Source organism: Anolis sagrei, chromosome 2 (assembly GCF_037176765.1).
Source record: "Anolis sagrei isolate rAnoSag1 chromosome 2, rAnoSag1.mat, whole genome shotgun sequence".
Classification (NCBI taxonomy): domain Eukaryota; kingdom Metazoa; phylum Chordata; class Lepidosauria; order Squamata; family Dactyloidae; genus Anolis; species Anolis sagrei.
The window spans coordinates 193,960,182-193,985,309 of NC_090022.1; the positions used below are offsets into that span (position 1 = coordinate 193,960,182).

Genomic DNA, 25,128 nt, shown 5'->3' on the forward strand with positions numbered 1-25,128 from the left:
AAACACGTCCCTGCAAATAGATCTTCCATTCCTACCCAGGTCAGGCCTAGCCTCCAACATTAAGGATCTAAAGGAGAGACAGTGGGTTGTCTTCCTGGCAGACTTCTGCCTTTTTCTGTTCTGGAATTGGCCACCTGCCGTATGTCTGGCTTTTCAGACGTCAGAGGATAGAAGCTAAGGGACCTTCTTTGCTCCTCCTGCCTCCCACTCTCTTTAAGAGCACAGATAAATAAACAAATAAATAAATATATCCCAGGAGAGCATGCAGGAGAACTTGTTCTTCCTCCAAGCACCTACGTCGTCATAGCCCACTGCATACTGGGAGGAAAGAGCGGCCAAAAGAGCAGCGGGAGGGAGTTCTCCTGCTGCGCCTTGTTTCCTCCCTTTGCATTCAAAGCACATGCAGATGCTTGTGATCGGCCTGGAATCCAAGATATGTGCGAATGGCTGGAATACTTTCCCCTGAGTCTTTCTGTGTCTACTGTAGTGGAGCATGCAGGCATTTGAGATGGGCCCAACACCCCATTCAGGAGCAGAGCTGCTCAGGCAGCCAGAGTGATGATGCAGACAGGTAGCAAGGAAGTTGGACGGACGCGTATTGAGGATCAATGAGAACATTCAGAGCAGCTAGATATTCTGCAGGGCAAATTAAAGTCAGCATTATATTCCCTGAGAGCCCTTCCACACATGGTTTAGACCCTTGTGCTGGCAGGACTGAAGACCAACAGGTCGGAGGCTTGAATCCGGAGAGAGCACAAGTGAGCTCCCTCTGTCAGCTTTAGGTCCCCATGTGGAGACATGAGAGAAGTCTCCCACAAGGATGGTAAAACATCAAAACATCTGGGCTTCCCCTGGGCAACATCCTTGCAGGTGGCCAATTCTCTCACACCAAAAGCAACTTGCAGTTTCTTAAGTCGCTCCTGACATGGGAAAAAAGTAGAGGTAGTGAGTCTTCTCCAGACTTTATTATAAACTTTAAATGAGCCATCCAAGGAGCCTATCCTCCAAAATGCCTTCATCGCCTTGGGTTGGACTTTGAAAGTTCAAATTGAATCATGAACCAGATGTATTACCTGTCTCACTGCCTCTGCTTTAAGTTTGACCATTACCCAGATCAGTGATTCTCAACCTGTGGGTCCCCAGAAGTTTTGGCCTACAACTCCCAGAAATCCCAGCCAGTTTACCAGCTGTTAGGATTTCTGGGAGTTGAAAGCCAAAACATCTGGGGACTGTGAACCTCTGTAAGGACATTCCTTATTTTATTGGGCAGAGAATGGTTTTGCCAATTCCTTTCCTCTGAAATATAGCCTACAGCATCAGTTATGAACCATAGCCTCTCATCCAGGTGCTAGCCAGGGCTGACCCTGCTTAGCTTCCCTGATCAGATGGTATCTTTCTAGGGCAGTGTTTCTCAACCTGGGGGTCGGGACCCCTGGGGGGGTCATAAGCGGTGTGTCAGAGGGGTCACCAAAGACCATCAGAAAACAGTATTTTTTGTTTGTCATGGGGGTTCTGTGTGGGATATCTATTGTTGATATGGTTCAGAATGCTCTTTGATTGTAGGTGAACTATAAATCCCAGCAACTAAAACTCCCAAACGTCAAGCTCTATTTTCCCCCAAATCAACCAGTGTTCAACCTGGAACGGGAGAAGTTCCAGCAGATTGGAGGAGGGCCAATGTGGTCCCAATCTTCAAGAAGGGAAAAAAGGATGACCCAAACAACTACCGTCCGGTCAGCCTCACGTCAATACCAGGCAAGATTCTGGAAAAGATTGTTAAGGAAGTGGTCTCCAAACACTTAGAAACAAATGCGGTCATTGCTAATAGTCAACATGGATTTATCAAAAACAAGTCATGCCAGACTAATCTGATCTCTTTTTTCGATAGAGTTACAAGCTGGGTAGATGCGGGAAATGCCGTGGATGTAGTGTACCTGGATTTCAGTAAGGCCTTCGACAAGGTCCCCCATGACCTTCTGGCAAGGAAACTAGTCCAATGTGGGCTAGGCAAAACTACGGTGAGGTGGATCTGTAATTGGTTAAATGGACAAACCCAGAGGGTGCTCACCAATGCTTCCTCTTCATCCTGGAAAGAAGTGACAAGTGGAGTGCCGCAGGGTTCCGTCCTGGGCCCGGTCCTGTTCAACATCTTTATTAATGACTTAGATGAAGGGTTAGAAGGCAGGATCATCAAGTTTGCAGACGACACCAAATTGGGAGGGATAGCCAATAGTCCAGAGGACAGGAGCAGGATTCAAAACGATCTTGACAGATTAGAGAGATGGGCCAAAACTAACAAAATGAAGTTCAACAGTGACAAATGCAAGATACTCCACTTTGGCAGGAAAAACGAAATGCAAAGATACAGAATGGGGGATGCCTGGCTCGAGAGCAGTACGTGTGAAAAAGATCTTGGAGTCCTCGTGGACAACAAGTTAAACATGAGCCAACAATGTGATGTGGCGGCAAAAAAAGCCAATGGGATTTTGGCCTGCATCAATAGGAGCATAGTGTCTAGATCTAGGGAAGTAATGCTACCCCTCTATTCTGCCTTGGTTAGACCACACCTGGAATATTGTGTCCAATTCTGGGCACCACAATTCAAGAGAGACATTGACAAGCTGGAATGTGTCCAGAGGAGGGCAACTAAAATGATCTAAGGTCTGGAGAACAAGCCCTATGAGGAGCGGCTTAAGGAGCTGGGCATGTTTAGCCTGAAGAAGAGAAGGCTGAGAGGGAATATGATAGCCATGTATAAATATGTGAGAGGAAGCCACAGGGAGGAGGAGGGAGCAAGCTTGTTTTCTGCTTCCCTGGAGACTAGGACGCGGAACAATGGCTTCAAACTACAAGAGAGGAGATTCCATCTGAACATGAGGAAGAACTTCCTGACTGTGAGAGCCGTTCAGCAGTGGAACTCTCTGCCTCGGAGTGTGGTGGAGGCTCCTTCTTTGGAAGCTTTTAAACAGAGGCTGGATGGCCATCTGTCAGGGGTGATTTGAATGCAATATTCCTGCTTCTTGGCAGGGGGTTGGATTGGATGGCCCATGAGGTCTCTTCCAACTCTTTGATTCTATGATTCTATGATTCACATTAGGGCATATTGAGTATTTGTGCCAAGTTTGGTCCAGTTCCAACATTGAGTCCACAGTGCTCTCTGGATGTAGGTGAACTACAATTCCCAAACTCAAGGTCAATCCCACCAAACCCTTGCAGTACTTTCTGTTGGTCATGTGAGTTCAGTGTGCCAAGTTTGGTTCAATTCCATCATTGGTAGAGTTCAGAATGCTCTTTAATTGTAGGTGAACTATTAATCCCAGTAACTACAACTTCCAAATGACAAAATCAATCCCTCCACCCTAACCAGTATTCAAATGTTGGCGTATCGGGTATTTGTGCCAAATTTGGTTGAGTGAATGAAAATACATTTTGCATATCAGATATTTACGTTATGATTCATAACAGTAGCAAAATTATGGTTATGAAGTAGCAACAAAAATAATTTTATGGTTGGTCACCACATTTTTATGTGGGGGGTCACCACAACATGAGGAACTGTATTAAGGGGTTGTGGCATTGGAAAGGTTGAAAACCACTGTTCTAGGGTTTTGAGGCATACCTCCAGTCCTTCTACTATGGGCATATACACACTCCCTTCAATGAGGCTCTTGAGGTGTTTACCTGCAGGGCTCACCTGTGGAGGGCAGATCTGATCACTGAGGGACCAGAGGTTGTGAGCTCGTCCACTGCAGCATGGGAGGCCTGGCACCTTGAGTGTGGAAAGTGTCCTCCCTGTGTGCTTTGGGAGAAACAGAGGAGGAAACGGGAGTGGAGCTCCTGCAGGGCTGGAACATGCCTGTGGTTGGCTGATTTGGTTATCTCCATTCGCTCCTTCTTGGGAAAGGCCCTGTGGGACACAGCTGCAAAGAGAAGGGAGCCTTGGTTTGCCAAACATTAACTGCCTACCTATCAGGGCTTAATAGAAAGAAGGGTCTGTCATGGGGCATATCAGCTGCTGTCTCAGAATCTAGCCAGTGCAATGAAGCCCTCGGCCTTCAAACAATGAAGGGCAAGAGTGACCCGGACCATGCACAGGATGCTTCTGCTGAATAACTGCCTCTGATCTCCAGACATCAAGGGTAATTGACAAATTATCCCTATCTCTAGCATCACGTCTATGGATCATTTAAATGTATTTGGATAATATTATAGAGTAGAGCTTTCCAAACTGTGTGCCGTAATGCATTCTTGTGTTGTCTGCTGTGTGTAGGTGTGTCCCAAAAACATAGTGAGAAGCCTCTGATTCTAATGTGAAATAAGCAATGCCACTGAAATGTGGAAGCTGAGAAATGTTGGAGTGTCATTAGCAAATATTCCACCAAATATGCAAAAGCCATGTTCATCCCATCAACCACATGCATTGCATTAAAATACGAAGTAGTTATTTTGTAAATACTACACATTTTTAAAAAATCTTGCACATATTTATATAGTGTGACTTATAAATGCCTGACATCGTGGAAATGTGTGTTATCTTACAAATCATCTTTTTATAAATCACTGGGGAAAAAAGATTCACCTGCCAGTCTGGCTGCTTTTTCTGTCTGGGAGAGAGGCACTATTTTGGGTCCCACCTGCACTGCTATATAATGCAGTTTGAAATGGATTATATGGTCAGTGTAGACTCATACATGTGCCCCCGGTGGTGCAGCAGGTTAAGCCACTGAGCTGCTGTACTTGCTGACAGAAAGGTTGATGGTTCAAATCCGGGGAGTGGGGTGAGCTCCTGCAGTTAGCCCCAGCTTCTGCCAACCTAGCAGTTCGAAAACATGCAAATATGAGTAGATCAGTAGGTACTGCTTTGACGAGAAGATAATGGCACTCCATGCAGTCATGTTGGCCGCATGACCTTGGAGGCATCTACAGACAACGCTGGCTCTTTGGCTTAGATATGGAGATGAGCACCATCTCCCAGAGTCAGACATGGTAGACTTAATGTCAAGGGGAAACCTTTCCCTTTACCTTAGACTCATACAATCCAGATTGAACTGCATTGAACTGGACTGCTTAATCTCTTATGTCATATATGCAAAAGAGTAAAAAATAGTATATAATGTGTACTATACTGGACTTCCAGGAGACATTGACGTTCTCCCTTTGAACCTTGATGCCTGCTGGGATACTGTAAGTGACTCAACATGCGTTCTTTCAGTCTAAGCAACTTCAAAGATTTATTATAAGGATTAGAACGTAAAAGGGAATTATTATTCTTACCCTAGTCCTTTGATTTTGTACTTCTCAGTTTTCAGCCAGGTCTCTGTTTGTTTTGCTGTGCTATATTTGTACTACCGAGGATATAATGTGTGCCAACTTGGATCTCGGAAGGAAGGTGGGAGAGAAAGATGATTATGAAGATAATGAGGATGATGATGATAATATGTGCATTTTGTGTGATACATTAAAAACAGATTTGACTATGTATGCTAAAATGATTTATCACTGTCAAACTAAATATATCTATGCCATAGGATTAGTGCCAACAAATGGGAAAAGTGGGGGGGGGGGGTGTTAGCGAGTGAAGGGTGAATTCATGCAAGTACCCACTTGTCTAAACATAGCCACTTTTCTGAGGAAATGAAGGATGGTAGCAGCACACAGACACTTTCGCAATTTGTGTTAATGAAACAGAGAGCTTGTTGATTTTTTCAGGTTGCCTGGCAGGTTCTGGTATTATTCCTTCCACTGATCTTTCTTTTTGTGAAATCATGGACTGCTTCTTAGTTGTGATATCTGTTCAAACAGCATGATCTTAAATAGGGCTCTAATACAGCTACCTGAGAATCCGGGGAGAGAGGTGAGCTCCTGATGTTAGCCTCAGCTTCTGACAACCTAAGAGTTCAAAAACATGCAAATGTGAGATCAGTAGGTACCACTCCTGTGGGAAGGTAACAGCACTCTATGCAGTCATGCTGGCCACATGACCTTGGAGGCATCTATGGATAACACATGTTCTTCGGCTTAGAAATGGAGATGAGCACCAACCCCCTGAGTCGGACACGACAAGACTTAATGTCAAGAGGAAAACTTTACCTTTACTATCCTTCCTTTCCCCCAACATGGGATCCAAGAGGCATACACAATTATTAAAATACCACTAAAACAGAAGTTCACATACAATTAAATCAAATGTAATTTTTTTAAAATGCAGTAAGGCTAATAGATCACGTTAGCCTCTCACAGATCAACGCTGTACATTACTAATACATTTTACATTAGATAGTAATGTAAAATGTATCACTTCATTTACATTTGATGGTAAATGAAAAATTTATATATTCATGTAAGACTTTGGGAATTTTAGTTAAGAAAGTAACACCCAAAACCTAAACTGATGTGTCAATGTAAGTATATTAAAGGTAAAGGTAAAGATTTCCTCTGGACATTAAGTCTAGCCGTGTCTGACTCTGGGTGGTGGTGCTCATCTCCATTTCTAAGCCGAAGAGGCGGCATAGTCCATAGACACCTCCAAGGTCATGTGGCCAGCATGACTGCATGGAGCGCCGTTACCTGCTTGCTGGAATGGTACCTATTGCTCTCCTCACATTTGCATGTTTTCAAACTGCTAGGTTGGCAGAAGCTGGGGCTAACAGCGGGAGCTCACCCCACTCCCCAGATTCAAACCGGCGACCTTTCAATTAGCAAGTTTAGCAGCTCAGCGGTTTAACCTGCTGTGCCTGGAGTTGTGGATATGTATACAAAAATGACAGGAGCCAACATGGTATCGTGGTTTGAGCATTGGACTACAACACCACCAGGGGCTCCATATAAGTACATTATCTTATATGTAAAAAGGAAATACATGCTCCCTTCTCTGGATAGAATGGCAAAAGGCAAGAGCTTAGTCCTTCCTAGGAGAACCAAAAAGAAACACCAACCCCTTTAATCTCACCACTGTGGTATCACTTCTTGCCTTTTTTAAATCCCTGAATGGGGAAATGGTCCTTTACTTATCAAGGGTCACATGAAAATTCATATTTCTGACCCCAATACTTGAGCTTGACTTATGCATGATCAGACCTACACGGAAGAGCTCTGTTGCTTATTCTGCCCTGGACTTCTTTCCTGAAATCCTGCCCTCCTGGCACCACTCACAGGGTGGCAACCCATCCTTTTCCCATCTGGATAGCCAGGCAATGCCAGTTAACCACTATCAGATGTGATGGACAATGGCGGAGATGCCAGTTGAGCCGATGGAGTTGAGCTGATGCTCCCTTTGATCAGAATTCTTTACCTGAGTCAAAAAACGAGATCCCAAGTCAGGGCATGCAGTCCTCATAATTATGCATTTATGCATAACTTCCTGACATTTATGGACATAATTATGCATTTATGAGCAACCTTCTGACAATTACAGCTACAGTGCTGACATTCTTGAAAGCATATAGGGAACAATGCCTGCTGAGACTGCAAGAAATCAGGAGGGTGGTGGAATGTGGCTATGGCTTGTGAAGAACAGAGCTTGGGAGAGCTACTTTGTCAAACTATAACTCCCAGAATGGCTACGGAGTTCAAACATAGTAGTTTTTCCAAGCTCTGTTCAGAGATGGGACCTCATCACACTAATTTTGACTGCATCTCCCATAATCCCTACAATTTATACCACTTGGCGTTTATGTAGTCCATACCCTACATTTTCTCCTCCTGCAGAAATACAATGGAGTTGGCCTTATTGCGGACTGACAACCTCTCCACCTGATTGGATGACAGAGCCGCAGTGTCATCCAATGGTTGGAGTGAGAACCCCTGAATCCCTGAGAGTTCCCAGCATTCATATACCTTTGGCTTTCTTCATGGGTTAGCTTCATAATCCGTTGCCCTTTGGAATCCCAAGCTGCTTTAACGAACATTTTATAATTACCCTTAATTAGTGAGGGGGCATAATTATACCCATTGTCAGGCACAAGCCTGTTTAAAGCCCCGGCGCCCAGAGGAATATGGAAATTGAAGGGAAGGGTTTCTCTGGGTCTTGGCTGCAGCTAAGCTGATAAACAGGCCCTTATACAGACACGGAGAATCTGAATACACACATACACACAGTGCATAGAGTGTAAACAACATAGAAAGTAAGCAGCTGAACCGAAGCTCTGCAGCAGAGGGACCTGAACAGACAGGGCCAATCCAAGACATTAGGCTGCCTGAGGCAAAGGGCAGGATGCTCCACTTGAAGAACTGACTATCAGTCTTAGATAAGATTTCCCTCCTCTTCGCCCCATAGGATGTTGCCATGGGAGTTAAAGTGGAATCATTCTGCAATAATTGTTTAGGGTGCAAGCGTCCACTGAAGACAAGCTACAACATTTCATACCTGACCAGAAGCACACAGAAATGTGGGACACTCCTTTGTACACATACTTGCCCTTAAAATTGTCAACAAAGACCCCTCATACACTGCCATATAAAATCCAGATTGCCTGCTTTGAACTGGATTATATGGCAGTGCAGATTCATATAATCCACTTCAAAGCAGATAACATGGATTATCTGCTTTAGCAGTCTGGATTATATGGCATTGTAGAAGGGGCTGAAGATAGATTTGGCATTGATATATAGCACTAAAAAATAAACCCTATGGGTCTTTTAAAATAAACTTTTCATTGCAAGTCATGAAAGATGGTCTTTGTATCCTCATCTAGCCAACTATGTTAGTATCAAATTGGAGTTGTCAGTTTTCCCCAAGCAGGCCCTTCATCTTTAATATCTATGTATGCTATTTAAAAATTTGAATGTGTCAGAAAGCAGGACTGATAGATTTCATAGAATTAACTATTTAGAAGGGGCCTTGTGGCTCACTGAGTCAATACAAAATCCACCTAAATATTAGAAAGAACTTCCTGACAGTAAGAGCTGTTTGGCAATGGAATATGCTGGCTAGGAGCATGATGGAGTCTCCTTCTCTGGAGGTTTTTAAATAAAAACTAGATGGCCATCTGTCAGAGGTGCTTTGATTGTGTTTTCCTGCATGGCATGGGGTTGGTCTGGATGCCCTTTGGAATCTCTTCCAACTTTATGAATCTAAAATTCTGTGAGCTAAAGCTCACCTGATCCAATCTGCTCACTCATACAGATTTCTGTACACATGAATTTGTTATCGATATCACAGCCCCTCCTTTTTCTCTCTCTGACAATTCTATTTGAAAATTAAATTTCCAATCATGGGAGTCGTCCCATAATGTTTTTGTTATACTTACCTTCAATGCACTAGAACTTCAAGCTCATCTTGTTTGTTTCCCATTCGTTGCATATACATGTGAAATCTTGTTTGCTAGTATCTTTTTTTATTTTTACAATGTCTCCCATCTTCTCCCTCAGTTTGTCCCCTAGAGTTTGGATCCTTGCGTTTAAAGTTTGCTCTTGAGTACCTATAATCTCTGGCTCAGCAGTTTAGTCTGAAGAACTCTTGATCAGATTTGCCTTGCTTTTACCAAAGACATTGTTCCTGGTCTTCTTGACATGTAGCCTGTCTAAGAAGGTAAGATAATAATCGCAGATGCCAAACCTTTCCTTCTGACAACATCTCCGTTGCCAGTTGTTCCCTTACAGCAGTGTTTCTCAACCTTCCTAATGCCGCGACCCCTTAATACAGTTCCTCGTGTTGTGGTGACCCCCAGCCATAAAATTATTTTCATTGCTAGTTCTTAACTGTAATTTTACTACTGTTATGAATCGTAACGTAAATATCTGATATGCAGGATGTATTTTCATTCACTGCACCAGATTTGGCACAAATACCTAATACGCCCAAATTTGAATACTGGTGGGGTCGCGGGGATTGATTTTGCCATCTGGGAGTTGTAGTTGCTGGGATTTATAGTTAACCTACAATCAAAGAGCATTCTGAACTCCACCAACAATGGAATTGAACCAAACTTGGCACACAGAACTCCCACGACCAATAGAAAATATTGAAAAGGTTTAGTGGCCATTGACCTTGAGTTTTGGAGTTGTAGTTCACCTACACTCAGAGAGCACTATGGACTCAAACAATTATGGATCTGGATCAAACTTGGCATGGATACTCAATATGCCCAAATGTGAACACTGGTGGAGTTTGGTGAAATTAGACCTTGACATTTGGGAGTTGTAGCTGCTGGGATTTATAGTTCACCTACAATCAAAGAGAATTTTGAACCCCACTAACAATAGAATTGGGCCAAACATCCCACACAGAACCCCCATGCCTTGAAAGGACTAATTGGTGTGAGCCTCCCTCCAGCCTCACATGCTCTCCCTCACCCATGCATGTGCACCACGCCGCCATGCGCCAAACACGCCTGCTCTCCCCTCATTACTTGGAGTCTCAGAAACAGCCCTCCTCTTGACTAAGAGGCCATCTGAGAGGTTGGCCAATCACAGCAGAAGAGGGTTTTTGGTGGGAGGATTCGCAGTCTGTTTCCAAAAAAGAAGAGAAGGACAGGCTGAGAGATCTTCAGCCTCCTCTGCCAAAGGGGTTTCTAAGAACATCAGAAATATATGTTTTCAGATGGTCTTTGGTGACCCCACTGAAACCCCCTCATGACCCCCCTCCAGGGGTCCTGACCTCCAGGTTGAGAAACACTGCCTTACAGTATCTTCCTGTCCCTATGTGGTATTCTAACGTTCACTGGTAGAACTGGCAATAACAATGACCTCAATCTTTCACCTTCCTTCTGAGGTCTTGGTACTCCAAGTTGATTTGGTAAAAGGTTTTCTTCACAGTGCTGTTGCTGCCCAAATGAATAAGAAGGGAACAGATATGTGTTCTTAATGAGCTTCACCACATTGTCAGTTACATCCTGGATGTGTGCACCAGGGACAGCATACTTCCTGATTCATCTTGTCAAGCTCTATACTTCCGAGTAATGAATTCCCTACTATCAGCATATTTATTTTCTTCTTGCTGTAGTTAGTGATTATTATTATTATTATTATTATTAACTTTATTTGTACCCCGCTAGCATCTCCCGGAGGACTCGATGCGGCTTACACAGGCCGAAGCCTCAGAACACAATACAATAAAAACATAACACAACAATAAGCAAAGCAAATCAAATAATTAAGCAAATAACAACAACAGTAACAATACATCAAGACATTTTAAAACTGGGCCGGCCAGTGCAAGGGGTACAGGGTTAAAAGTGCTGGAATGGCAGGAGGAACGTAGGATTAAAATAGTGTTGTGTGCAGTAATATTAATTGTACTAAAGTGCTTCTAGGACTTGGGATGGGGGATTCCTAATCTGAGAAGGCACATCGGAACAGCCAAGTTTTTAGGTTCTTTCTGAAAGCTGCTAAAGTAGGGGCCTGTTGAAGATCTTTTGGAAGGGCATTCCAAAGTCGGGGGGCCGCCACAGAAAAGGCCCTGTCCCGTGTCCTCACCAAGCGTGCTTGCGACGTGGGTGGGATCACGAGCAGGGCCTCCCCAGATGACCGGAGCGAGCGTGTGGGTTCGTAGATGGAGATGCGGTCACGCAGGTAGGGTGGTCCCAAACCGTTCAGGGCTTTGTAGGTGAGCACCTGCACCTTGAATTGGGCTCGGAAAATAAATGGCAGCCAGTGGAGCTCCTTAAACAGAGGGGTAGACCTCTCTTGATAATGAGCCTCAGTTAGCATCCTGGCTGCTGCCCGCTGGACCAATTGAAGTTTCCGAGCCGTCTTCAAGGGCAGCCCCACGTAGAGCGCATTGCAGTAATCCATTCTAGAGGTGACCAAGGCATGGACCACCCCGGCCAGGTCAGCCTTCGCGACGTACGGTCGCAGCTGGCGCACAAGTCTCAATTGTGCAAAGGCCCTCCCGGATACCGCCGACACCTGAGCCTCAAGCGTGAGCGACGAATCCAAGAGGACACCCAAACTGCGGACCTGTGGTTTCAGGGGGAGTGTAACCCCGTCCAACACAGGTAGCCACCCTATACCCCGATCCGGTTTACGATCGACCAGGAGGACCTCTGTCTTGTCAGGATTGATCTTCAGCTTGTTCCTCCTCATCCAGATCGACACAGCGGCCAGGCACTCGTCCAGCACCCGAGAGGCCTCCTTGGAATTAGGTGGAAAGGAATAGTAGAGTTGTGTGTCATCCGCATAAAGATGGCACCCAACTCCAAAACTCCAGATGACCTCTCCCAGCGGTTTCATGTAGATGTTGAAAAGCATGGGCGACAAAATAGAGCCTTGCGGGACCCCACAGGTCAAAGGCCAGGAGTCTGATCAGGCGTCCCCCAGCTTCACCATCTGGGTTCGTCCCTCCAGAAGGACTGGAGCCACGACAGAACCGCGCCCCCGAGGCCCATCCCAGAGAGACGACCCAGAAGGATATCATGATCGATGGTATCGAAAGCCGCTGAGATGTCCAAGAGAACCAACAGAGTCACACTCCCCCTGTCCAGCTCTCTGCGGAGGTCATCCACCAAGGCGACCAAGGCTGTCTCGGTGCCGTGACCAGGCCTGAAACCAGACTGTGACTGATCTAGGTAGTTGGTGTCATCTAAGAAGCTCTGGAGCTGGGAGGCGACCACCCGCTCCAGCACCTTACCCAAAAAAGGGAGGTTGGAGATTGGCCTGTAATTGCTCAGCACCGTGGAGTCAAGGGAAGCCTTTTTGAGGAGTGGACGAACCACAGCCTGTTTCAAATTAGATGGAAAAATCCCTTGCTCCAACGATGCATTGATGATCAACACAAACCAATCAACCAGCCCCTCCCTGGCTGATTTAATGAGCCAAGATGGGCACGGGTCTAGAGATGAGGTGGTCGCCCTCACAGCCCCAAGAATCTCCTCCACGATTTCAGGAAGAACAAGCCTAAAAGAATCCCACAAGGTTGGACAAGCAGATGCCTCCGTCACCTCTTCTGGCACTGCGATGAAATTGGAGTCGAGCTCAAGGCGTATCTGGGCGACTTTACCTGCAAAATGGTGTGCGAAATCGCAACACCGAGCTGCTGGGTCATCGGGGACCTCCTCCACCACAAGTGGGTGGAGGAGTTCTCCCACGACCCGAAACAGCTCCGATGATCTATTTGCTGCAGACGCTATACGGGTGGTCGTGAATGATTTCCTGGCCACCCGTATAGCCACGGAGTATGCCTTAAGAGAGGCTTTAGCCCGTGCTCGATCAGACACGTCCCGAGATTTCCTCCATTTGCGCTCTAGCCCCCTTCTCGTGTGCTTCATCACAGCCAGCTCCCCAGTGAACCAGGGAGATGGCCTGTCACGACGCAACGAGATGGGGCGTTCAGGTGCGATCGTATCTATCACCCTGGACATCTCCCTATTATAGAGAGTCACCAAGGCATCGATAGAATCGCCAGGCTCCAAGGCAGGAAGAACCCCAAGATTCCTCAGGAATCCATCCGGATCCATCAGTCTCCTAGGGTGGACCATTTTAATCTGTCCTCCACCCCTGCGGAGGTTAAGAGTCACAGCAAGTCTAAAACTGATCAGATAATGATCAGACCATGACACCGGAAGGATGTTTTGATCTTCCGATCAAGTAGACTCCTTCCTTGGCTTGCAATGTCCCCTGTTGCTGATCTCCTACTTGGGTTTCCTCATCACAATTAGACTCAGAAATGTGTAGGAAGCAATTGTTTAATTGGATGGTTGTGAATCCCTCGTGTATAGTCTAATCCTGAGAGTGAATGGGATTCAAGAGGTTATCTGGCTGATTTTCTTGATACCTTTAGGAACAGTGAGAAACTGCAGAATTGTTCATGTAATTGTGCCCCTGAGTAGAGGACTTGCCTTGACCGTGATGGCTCAACTTATAACTTGGCTACTGAAAAGTTGAGAATGGTCCGGAAAAGTTGGAAATGTACTCAGTGACCAGCCAACACTGAGAATAGTCTTCACTGGATTAAACTGCCACATTCAGGACTATTCGTTTGTTGGCAGTAGTCAAAATAGTTTTTCATATGGACATCTTGTGACCTTTTTTTTTTTACTATGGTCATTACTCTCTGCCATTCATGAAGTCCAGGCAGGGAGTGACGCTGTTTATGTACCCAAACACTCCACCCATCACTCGCAAAAGGAAATATCAGCAGCCTTGGGAAGCCCCGAGGTTTGTAGAAGGAAAAAGAGCCTAAAAGGGGCGAGACAGCAGTACTCCAGTACAACGCAACATGCAAAGTAGCTGCAGAATAGGGGCTGACTATTGCAGCTTGATGGGACTGAGCATTGAGCAAAGTAACTTGCTGAAATGCTTCAGACGGATTGTAAAAAGCCCAGGAATGCCATCAAGTAAACATGGCCATGCACACACATTGCCTGGTGCCTCTTTCATGTTCATTAAAGCCACTGAGTGACACAGGGTGAGTCACATACTTTCAGGCCCAGAAACCTCTGTGATGTGTTCACCATAAGTTGGATACAACTTGAAGGTGCACAAAACAACACATTTTATTGTACTTCAATGTTTGAAAACCACCTTTCATCTTCAAGAGTATGGGCAAGATACTAACATCGTGGTAAATGATACTAAAAACTCTGAAACAGGACTTCACTGGAAAGTAAAGCAGGAAAGATAATAACACAAGGAAAAAGGGAGAAAGCCTTGGCCCAACAAAGAGGTTTCAAGTTGGCTCTGCGCCAATTACCTTTTGCAGTTCTAGTTCTGGTTTTCTCTCTATGAAAAATGTTATACAGCTAGGATGGAATAAGAAATTGAGATATATAGTCTTCCAAGGTCCTTGAAGAAAAGCCTTCCATCATTATGTTAATCAGGGATTGGAATAATAACCCCTCCCCATTTATTGGGGTTGCGGCCCAACATCTTGAAGGTTGATATGAGAAAAATGTGCTGTCTTGCAATTGTGCTGATCCCAAGACATTGCAAACTTTGAGAAGTAAGTGCTGGTCCTTGGCCTGGACTTGGAAATCTATTTTATGTGAAATCCACTGCCAAAGACAACTTCCCAGATCTAGTTTGACACATCATATCCAGCACAATGCATTTCAGAAGCTGAAGTACACATGTTGGACAGCCCATAATCGAACTTTAGTCTGAATTGTGTATGTCTATAGTTGTCCCTTCTTATTGATGGGAGCTGCATCCATAGATTCAAACAACTAAAGCTTGAAAAACATTATGAAAAAAGGCCTGATTTTGCCAAGCACTGTGCTGATGTACAGGCGCACCCTGATATAGACTACCATCATGTCATGGATCCTCCAGCTCTCCCTGGCACTCATTTGACTTGTCTTGTTTTATAACGGGGACATTTTGCTATGCTATTGTATATAATGGGACTCGAGCACTGACAGATTTTGAACTGGGGTATCTGAGTCCACACTCAGATAACATGGGATTTCCTGTCTTAATATTCTGGGTTATAGGGCTGTGTGGAAGGGCCCTCAAATAACCCAGTTCAAAGCGGATATTGTGGGATTGTCTGCCTTCATATTGTGGGTTACTCACTTAGGCGATCCCTCGTTGATTGAGTAAGATTGTATTCCAGGCTCGTTGTACTGGCGAGGGGCACATAGGTGATTGTGGAGCCCTATTCTTGATCTGCATCTTCTCCCGCAGTGAGGGCATCGGTTTCCAGGTGGAAGGTGGGTCCCGGTCAGGGTTGGCTCGATGTACCTTCTGCTTGTCATGTTTCTCTCTTTCGCCCTCCATTCGTGCCTCTTCAAATTCTACAGCACTGCTGGTCACAGCTGACCTCCAGCTGGAGCACTCAAGGACCAGGGCTTCCCACTTCTTGGTGTCTATGCCAGAGTTTTCAAGGTTGGTTTTGAGCCCATCTTTAAATCTCTTTTCCTGCCCACCAACATTCTGTTTTCCATTCTTGAGTTTGGAGTAGAGCAACTGCTTTGGGAGATGGTGGTTGGGCATTCAGACAATGTGGCCGGTCCAGCGGAGTTGATGGCAGAGAGCATCGCTTCAATGCTGGTGGTCTTTGCTTTTTCCAGTACACTGACGTTTGTCTGCTTGTCTTCCCAAGAGATTTGCAGGATTTTTTGGAGGCAACGCTGATGGAATCGTTCCAGGAGTTGCATGTGACATCTAAAGACTATCCACCATTTCTCCTCATTGATGGTCAGCGTTTCAAAACTCATAGTTCAAATTCCAATTCCGCAATTATCAGTCCTTTCAGTCCTATCCATCTGGTTGTCCATATCTAGTTGTCAGATTGCCCAAAGGCCTGGTCCACAACCACATCTTTACCTTCCTCCTGAAGGAGAGGAGGGATGTTGATGCCCTAATTTCCCCCGAGAGTGAGTTCCACAGGTGAGGAGCCACCACTGAGAAGACCCTGCTCCTCGTCCCCACCAGCCTCACTTGTGGGGACGAGAGCAGGGTCTCCCCAGATGATCTCAAATTCCAGGGTGGGACGTAGAGGGAGATATGTTTGGACAGATACACTGGACCGGAACCGTAAAGGGTTTTGTAGGTCAAAACCAGCACCCTGAATTGTGTATGCTTCTGCGAAGGTGTTTACAGAGCTTCTCGTATGCTTCTGCGAAAGTGTTTAGAGTGGCTTGTAGGTCTTCTTCTGAATGCGTACATTTTAATGCTACACCATTTTCTAATGATAGTCCATGGGGGGGGGGGGGAGTTCAAAGCAGATATTGTGGGATTGTCTGCCTTGATATTTTGGGATATAGGTCTGTCTGGAACGGCCTTGCGTCCACACTGCCATATATTCCAGTTCAAAGCAGATCAGGATGGGGGGCCCATTCCACCTTGAAGGACCCCTTAGACTTGAGCTGCGACAGTTCCAAGCTGCTTTCATTCCACACTGTAGACGAGACGCAGGGGCACCCACCTGCTGCCAGTTCCAGGCGGGAACCCAGTCTTTCCCATTTCCCTTCCCTTGCCCTCCCCACTCCACACTCTTCCTTTCAGGAGCGTCAAACTTCCTCGGGGCCTGATTGGCTGAAGGGGGAGAGCGGGCGGGCGGGCGCGCGCCTGCCTGCCTCGCTGCCCGCCTGTCTGGTCTTTCGCGTCGCTCCCTTTGCCTGCGCGCTCTGGCTTCGGCGCGTGGCTTGTGTGCTTGCTCTCTTTCTCCTTCCCTCCCTCCTTCCTGGAGTTTGTCGCCGTCTTTCTTCTTTCCCTTCATCGCAGAAGCCCTTCTTCTCCTCCTCCTTCCTCCACCTAAAGTTGGTGAGTGAGCGCACTTCGGAAGAGCTTCGGTTTCAAGCCTCAAGACGCGTGGCGCTGCCTTGCAACTGGGGCGCGCGGTTGCATCAGCCTCGGAAGGAGGAGGAAAGGGCGGGAGGAGGAGGAGGAGGAAGGGGGGGGGAAGACCCTTTCTCCTCAAAAAAGACCCTTTCTCCTCAGCCCTGTCTCTCTCCCGCCCTGTCGCCCCCTTCATCCGGGGCAACAGGGCGGGAGACAGCTCCCAGTCAGGGATAGGCAAACTTTTCTTGCTGTGGAGGGTGGAGGGGGACGGGACTTGGGCTTCAAGGGAAGGAGAGAGGCAGGGTCTTGAGGGGAGGGGGGTAGTGCACTCTGTAGCCCTTTGGAGAGGCCTCTTCTCTGTCTACAAGGAGGAGAGAGGGAGGGAGTCCCTTTGGGCTCTGCTTTCTTAGTCTCTGCCACGTGGGCTGCCCTGAAAGTGGGCAAGAGGCGCACCCACACTCTGTAGCAGGCCTGGGCCAACTTGGGCCCTCCAGGTGTTTTGGACTCCAACTCCCACCATTCCTGTCAGCCTCAGGCCCCTTCCTTTTCCCCCTCAGCCGCTTAAGCGGGAAAAGGAAAGGGCCTGAGGCTGACAGGAATGGTGGGAGTTGGAGTCCAAAACACCTGGAGGGCCCAAGTTGGCCCAGGCCTGCTCTATAAACTCGCTGTTATTGTTGTTGTTCTTGTTTACTTTATTACTATCCCGCCTTTCTCCTCAGAGGGACTCAAGGCGTCTAACCAAGGAACACACCCAAGTAAACATTAAAGATAATTACATTTTTAACTAAGCATTGTGGGAGGGGGGATACCAAAGTCAAAATACAAGAAATGCCTTGCAAAGTTCCCCCTCCCCAATACAGTTAAAATACAAGAAATACCATTAAAATTACACACAAAGCCCATCCAATACAATTAAAATACGAGCAACACATTTAAAATTATATACAAAGCCATCTCATACAGTTAAAGTGTGAGAAGTACCTTTAACATTGCATACAAAGCCCTCCATGCAGTTAAAATACAAGAGAAACCTTTAAAATTACATACAAAGCCCCCCAATGCAGTTTTTTTTGTTGTGTCAGGAGCAACTTGAGAAACTGCAAGTCGCTTCTTGTGTGAGAGAATTGGCTGTCTGCAAGGATGTTGCCCAAGGGGCACCCAGATGATTTGATGTTTTTATCCTTGTGGGAGGCTTCTCTCATGTCCCTGCATGGGGAGCTGGAGCTGACAGAGGGAACTCATCCACACTCTCCCCGGATTCGAACCTGCGACCTGTCGGTCTTCAGTCCTGCCAGCACAAGGGTTTAACCCACTGCGCCACTGGGGGCTCTCCCAATACAGTTAAAATATAAGAAATGCCATTAAAATTATATACTAAACTTCCCCAAGACAGTTAAAACACAAGGAATACCTTTAAATTTGCATACAAAGTCATCCAATACAGTTAAAGTATGAGAAATGCCTTTAAGATTACATACAAATTCCCCCCAACACAGTTAAAATGCAATTAAATGTACATACAAAACCCCCATGCAGTTAAAATATGAGAAATACCATTAAAATTACATACAAAGCCCCCCCAAGACAGCTAAAATGTAAGAAATTACATGAAATTTACATATAAAACTCCCCACAAGACAATTAAATTACATGCAAAGTCCCCCAATACAGTTAATATACAAGAAATGACATTAAAATTGCATACAACGCCACCCAATACAGTTAGAATACAAGAAATACTATGCAAAGCTCCCCAAGACAGCTAAAATACAAGAAATGCCACTAAAATTACATACAGAACTCCCCACAAGATAATTGAAATACAAGAAAAACCTTTAAAATTACATACAGATTTGTCCAATACAGTTAAAACGTGAGAAATGCCTTTACAATTACACACAAAGCCACCCATTACAGCTAAAATTCATGAAATACCATTAAAATTATACACAAAGCCCCCCAAACCATTAAAATACAAGAAATACCTTTAATATTACATACAAAGCTTGCAGTTAAAATATGAGAAATACATTTTAAATTACATACAAAGCCCACCATGTAAACCCACACTTTACATAGATAAATACAGGTTGAGTATCCTTTGTCTGAAATGAAGGGGGCCAGAAGTGTTTTGGATTTTGGAATACTTGCCTATAACATAGGGCTCTTCCACACAGCCCTATAACCCAGAATATCAAGACAGATAATCCACAATATCTGCTTTGAACTGGGTTGTCTGAGTTCACACTGCCATATAATCCACTTCAATGTGGATTTTATCCAACTGTGTGGAAGGAGACATGGATATTTTGGAGGTGGGCCCCAAGTCTGAATATACAACATTATATAGAAAGTCGGAAGGTAATTCTGTACACTATATTTTAATATTCAATTTAATATTAATCATTGTATATTATTATATTAATTAATAAGCAATAAATTAATATTACACATGTAACATTTAATATATTTTATTGTCATGTCAGAATTGATTTGTGAAACTGCAAGTTGCTTCTCGTGTGAGAGAATTGGCTGTCTGGGCAGAGATGTTGCCCAGGGGACGCCTGGATGTTTCACCATCCTGTGGGAGGCTTCTCTCATGTTCTCCCAGGGGAAGCTGGAGCTGACAGATGGGAGCTCACCCCATTTCATAGATATGAACCACTGACCTTCAGGTCAGCAGTTCAGCCAGCCCAAGGGTTTAGTCCATAGTTATAAATAAATAAAAGTAATATTTCGTAACAGATAGGTGCCAGTAGTCCAGCCACCCACATGGACAATTTTGGAGTACAGGCAGTCCCCAAGTTACAAACACTCGACTTACAAATGACTCACAGTAAAGAACAGGGGCAAGATAACAGGAAGTGAGAGAAATCTACCCCTTAGAAAGGAAATTTACTCCTGGAAGAGTTATCCTGGGGAAAAGATGTCTCCACTGAAGCTTTATCACCAATCCTTGTTTCCACAACAAGCCAAATTTTTCAAAATCCAAGTGTTACAGGGACAGAAAGTGAGGTGAAATCTTCTTAACAGGGGGCACTATGCTACCCAAAGTTCTCTCTCTCTCTCTATATATATATATATGTATGTATGTTTGTAAGTCAGAAGAAATATGTGTATTAAAGTGTAACTTAAGCCATATGTATGTATGTATGTATTTGGCTGGAGTTACACTTTAAAAAACATACTTCTTCTGACTTACATACAAATTCAGCTTAAGAACTAGCCTACAGAACCTATCTTATTCATAACTTGGGGAATGCCTATATTTCAAATTTCAGAATTCCAAACAAGCGGTGCTAAATCTGTAATACAAAGGTTTTACAAAATAGAGACTTTGGGCTTACTTTTAGTGCTAAAAGGAGGCCGAAACATGCTCAGTGTAGGTATGTGCATGCATGAGAGGGGGAGTTGGCAGGCAGTCACATGCACACGAGAATCGTACTTAGTCTGTTTAATTAACATAGAGGTCCTAGAGCCAAAATGCTGCAGTAAAGAAATACTGTGAAATTTTTGTTGTTATCTGACATCAAATTGACTTTGACTCATGGTGACCATGAATGAGAGGCCTCCAGGCTATCTATCCCCTCATTGACAGCTCTGCTCAAGTCTTGCAGACCTAGAGCTTTGGCTTCATTGATAGAGAATAGGGTCTTCCTCTTTTCCTTCTGCCTTAACAAACATGTTTGTCTTTTCTGGTGAGCCCTCTTTTCTCATGAAGAGTCTCAGTAGGCATTTGGACTTCTAAAGAGACTTAAGGGTTGATTTGCTCCAACAGTGGTTCTCAACCTGAGAGTCCCCAGATGTTTTGGCCTTCAACTCCCAGAAGTCCTAACAGCTGGTAAAGCGGCTGGGATTTCTGGGAGTTGTAGGCTAAAACACCTGGGGACTCACAGGTTGAGAACCACTGCTGTTGGGTCCATTTGTTTGACTTTTTAGCAGTCTTCACTATCCGTAGAACTCTTCTCCAGCCACACATTGCAAATGAGTTTATTTTCTTTTTGTCAGCTTTCTTCTCTGTCCAGCTTTCACAACTACACATAGAATTTGGAAATCAAATTGCATGGGCCATCCTAAAGTTAGTGCTATGTCTTTACACTTCAGGACCTTGTGTAGTTCCTTCATAGTTGCACTTCCAAATATTAGTGTTCTTCTGGTTTCTTGACTGCAGTCTCCATCCTGATTGATGACTGAGTCAGTATATAACTTGAATTATTTCACCGTCGTCGTCATCTTCTTGAAAGTTATATAAATAATCTGTGGGTATTATTTTTTTTATAGAAGAATTTATAGTAGATGTAGAAGTGATTTTTTTTGTTGTTGCAATTTTAGTACTGAACAGATACATGTCTAAAGAACATGTAAGGATTTCCTTCTGTGAAAGTGAATTTAGTTACGTTGTTGCTGTCTGTCTTCAAATAATTTCTGATTTATAGTAACCCTGTCACAGGGTTTACTTTGCACAATCTGTTCAGAAGGCATTATGCCTTTGCCTTCCTCTGAAGCTGAGTGAGTGAGTGACTCCCCCCGAGTTGGAGACAACTAGACTTAATGTCAAGGGGAAACCTTTACCTTTACTAACAACCTTCAGATATCTTATCATATAATCTGGGTATTTACAGTGCTGTGGAAAAAGGAATATGTTAAGTTAGTGCACAGTTATGACAACTAAAATGTCATTTTTCAGAAATCAAGATAGTTATAAAAGCAGCCAGTGACAACTACTAGATTAGTTATGTTGTGCACTTGCTTCAAGAAGCATCAAATATTTTTGAATGTTGATTCTAATCTGGGTTATTGAGTGTGTGTAAAAAATTAGCAAGTGGTGGGTTAATCTGGATTAGTTAGTAGACAAATGGAGGTGAAGAATGCTGGGAGCTGCCACCCAGAAATATCTGGAGGGCTATTGATTTCCCATCCCTGTCTAGAAGTGAGACTGCAACATATTATTCCTAAACACTTAATCTAACCAAACTTCCTCCTTCTAGTTTTCTGCTCATAATCACTACAACCCAAATATGCATTGAAATGGTTGCTCCTTATGACTGGAAATACAGGTTAGTTAAAATACATCAGATGTTAGAATTTAATCTGTATTCTTTGATTCTGTAGATGTGTACTTAGGGATGTATTCCCCATTTCTTTCAGTTGTCTGTGCAATTTAATTTTCATCCATTATGTTCAACATACATTCCTTTTCATTTCATTTTGCCAGGATGGTAAAGGCGCATTGCAACGAGAGAAGGGGTCCTCTCCCTCCATTCCACTTCTTTTAACTTCCTTCTAACTTGTTTTGGGGGATATATGTGAATTGGAATATTGCTTTATGTAAGGTGGATTGATAGTTGTAGCTCTGGATAAACAACAATAAATAGATTTAGGATATATAGCCCCCGCCTGCTGAGAACTCCCATCAAACTCCAGCAGGTTTATTTGACATCTCGATCAGCAGGATTTATGGGACAAAACCCGAGTCCCCTTTCTAGAATGACTGGATAGACACAACATCCTTTCTAAATCTAGAAACACTAGGATATGTAATCCTTCAGGATGATTTGCTTGATACGCGTATTGTATAATCTTTACTTGTTGCTTTCGGAATCCGTCCTTCTTTACTCTGGGAACACTTTTTAACGTTTTTCCACGCCGCTAAAAAGCCATGAAACATAATTAAGCTAAACTGGGGTGGGAAATGGTGCAGATCAGATCTTCTTTTCACTCCTTTCACACACACACACACACACAGAGTTTCTCCCATACAAACACTTTCTTCAGGGCTGAGTATGTTCATCTCTCTTGATTTCCCCATGCCAATTATCAGCACCTTTGTTTTGTTTCCACTCTTCTTTGATACTATCTCCCACCCTTGCTCCATTTCCTTCTGATCATGACTTAGGTTGGCTCTCCATTGTATAATTAATGCAGTTTGACAGCACTTTAATTGCCATGGCTTAATGCTATGGAATCACAGAAGGCTAAATAAAGGTTTTGTGAAGTGAAAACTCCAATGAGTCCATAGCATTGACCCATGGCAACAGAAGTGATGTCAAACTGAATTCATTCTACAGCATAGATGCATCCTTAGTCTCCAAACAGGGAGCTTACCTATTATTGAATGTAGATGCTTTCATTCTGTTTCCTGATTCTTAGGGCCCTTCCACACAACCCTCTATCTCAGAAGTATCAAGGCAGGAAATCCCACATTATCTGACTATGGACTCAGATAACCCAGTTGAAAGCAGATATTGTGGGATTTTCTGCCTTGATATTCTGGGATATAGGGCTCTGTGGAAGGGACCTTAGAGGAGCAATGCCAAGATTTCAGGACTCAATTGGAAGAGTTTGTGCTTAATTAACGTGCACCTCTCCCCTTGATGGTTTGTTGGGAGGGTGTCCTAACTTAATCACAGATCATATGTTCTACATCAGTAGTTCTCAGCCTGTGGGTCCCCAGATGTTTTGGCGTTCAATTCCCAGAAATCCTAGCATCTGGTAAACTGGCTGGGATATCTGGGAGTTGTAGGCCAAAGCACATGGGGACCCACAGGCTGATAACTACTGTTTTCAACCTAGTTGCAATCTCCATCATCACCTGGAAGGACTGGGAAAGAATCCTGCTTCAAGAGGTTGAAAACCACTGGTGACTGTTTTCCACAATATTAAGTTGGATGAAACAGTTATCTGACACCCAGGGCCCTTCCACACAGTCATATAACCCAGAATATCAAGGCAGAAAATCCCACAATATCTGCTTTGAACTGTGTTATCGGAGTCCACACTACCAGTTCAAAGCAGAAAATGTGGGATTTTATTCAGCTGTGTGAAAGGAACCTTAGATGGTAAGGAGTGTATGTCCTATGACTGTTTTCCATTCCACGAAGTGATTTCCTCAGAGAGAAGTAATCAGACATTCAGATTACGCCTATAAGTACCTTTCTGCATGTTAAATCCAAGATAGGAAGGGGAGGAAAGTCACATATTGTGACAGATTTCTTTCATCATTTGGGGGATTACATCTGTTGAAAAACATGTTAAACACGTTCTCTGACATCTTGACCTGTATTTTATGCCAGCTTGCCGTGTTCCCATAAATGTGTTAACAAAGTGTCAAACTCAGTGATATATCTTTAAAAGAAACACTCTCCTAAAGTGGTGAAATACGTCTGTTTGTAATTTTGTTCATTTATATTTGTTGCATTGATCGCATAATTGTTCAGTATTGCAGACAGAGCCAAACAAAGATGTGTAATCTAGTTTTTTTAGAACTAGTGTTGAACCGAAATTCAGACTCAAGTCCACACTAAATCATGGGTTTTGGATCGGGTGACTTTGGACTAGTCATTTTCTTTAAGCCTGGTGTACTTCATTGGGAGGGCATCAGCGTGGCATGGTGGTTTAAGGACTGGACTGTGGCTTGGGAAACCTGGGTTCAAACCTTTGCTCAGCCATGGAAATCCACTGCGTCACCTTGGGAGCATCATACCTCTCAGCCCCAAAAACTCTTAGATAAGCTTGTTTATTTTAACTTACGTTGTACTGTATGTGTATGTGTTCGTCAAATGTTTTTGATACAGCCAGTGGGCTAATTAATAAAACGTACTGTTACCCTAGATAAGTTGGATAGACTTGAAGGCACACAGTTTCAATCTTCATTGAGGTGTAATGAATATAAAGTTCCTTAAGGTCACTGGAGGAAAGACAGAATACCAAAGTAACAAAGAAACAGCTGAACATGAAGATTGGCTCGGTTTAGAAGCGATGTGTGTCAGACAATAGAGATGTGTTAGATCTCTGGTCCAAGGCATAACTAGGCACTGCTGTCATCAGATGATGAGCCTCTGCATGTATAAAGGAGCCCTGACATGCTGTGAAGGCTTAGAAGCATTCTTCCCTCATTTCCACTGCATGTCGCTCTGCCTTTAAGTTTTTAAGCCCTGTTGATCAGAGCCAACAACTCCTCCCCTTCAC

General features: G+C 44.3%; 1 protein-coding gene across 1 annotated transcript in view; it reads left to right on the top strand.

Annotated features, from left to right (window-relative positions):
- Positions 1–16,936: 16,936 nt before the first annotated feature.
- SLC38A5 (solute carrier family 38 member 5) overlaps positions 16,937–25,128 on the top strand; it is a 56,372-nt gene continuing 48,180 nt past the window's right edge. The window contains exon 1 of the mRNA XM_060762730.2: positions 16,937–17,142. The gene's annotated coding sequence lies outside the window, so the exon portion shown is untranslated. The remainder of the gene's footprint in view (positions 17,143–25,128) is intronic.